The 1,007-nt window shown below is 35.4% G+C and overlaps 1 non-coding gene across 1 annotated transcript; it reads left to right on the forward strand.

Annotated features, from left to right (window-relative positions):
- Positions 1 to 548: 548 nt before the first annotated feature.
- LOC120607616 (5S ribosomal RNA) lies at positions 549 to 667 on the forward strand. Its single transcript, XR_005654178.1, has one exon. It is a non-coding gene; the product is annotated as a 5S ribosomal RNA (ribosomal RNA).
- The last annotated feature ends 340 nt before the right edge of the window (positions 668 to 1,007 follow it).

Genomic DNA, 1,007 nt, shown 5'->3' on the forward strand with positions numbered 1-1,007 from the left:
GTAGGGGACCTAATTACCGCACTGTTGGATATGAACAGATCATCCAAACAGAAAATCAATAAGTAAATAACATTCTTAAATGACACATTAGACCAACTGGACATAATTGACATTTACAGAGCCTTCCATCCCAAATCAGTTGCTTATACATTCTTTTCTAGTGCACATGGAACATTCTCAAGAATTGATCACATACCGGGACACAGAAATACCCTCAACAAATATCAGAGGGTTGAAATCATACCAACCATATTCTCTGATCATAATGCTCTGAAACTAGAGATCAACTGTAATAAGGAATTAGGAAGAACCACAAATATATGGAGATTAAACAACATGCTATTGAAGAATAACTGGATCAGAGAAGAAATAAAAAAGAGATCAAAGATACATAGAAACAAATGATAATGATAGCACAACATATCAAAACTTTTGAGACACAGCAGAAGTTGTCATAAGAGGAAAGTTCATATCATTACATACCTATCTCCAAAAACAAGAAGGAACCCAAATAAACAACCTAAGGCTTCATCTTTAAAAACTAGCGGGTCTACGGCCATACCACCCTGAACACGCCTGATCCCGTCTGATCTTGGAAGCTAAGCTGGGTCGGGCCTGGTTAGTACTTGGATGGGAGACCACCTACGAAGACCAGGTGCTGTAGTCTTAAAAAAAAGAAAAAGAAAAAACAATAAACTAGAAAAGGAAGAACAAATGAAGCCCAAAGTCAGCAGAAGGAAAGAAATAATATTAAGAGCAGAAATAAATGAACTTGAAAACAAAAAATAACAATAGAAAAAAAATAAATGCAACAAAGAGCTGGTTCTTTGAAAAGGTTAATAAAATTGACAAATCCCTGGCTAGACTCACTAAAGAAAAAAGAGAAAGGACACAAACAAAATCAGGGATGAACGAGGGGAAATTATGACTGACATTGCAGAAGTACAAAGGATCGTAAAATAATACTATGAAAAAGTGGATAACACCAAATTTAACAACCTAGAAGA

Source organism: Pteropus medius, unplaced genomic scaffold (assembly GCF_902729225.1).
Source record: "Pteropus medius unplaced genomic scaffold, Ma_sr-lr_union100, whole genome shotgun sequence".
NCBI classification, from domain to species: Eukaryota; Metazoa; Chordata; class Mammalia; order Chiroptera; family Pteropodidae; genus Pteropus; species Pteropus medius.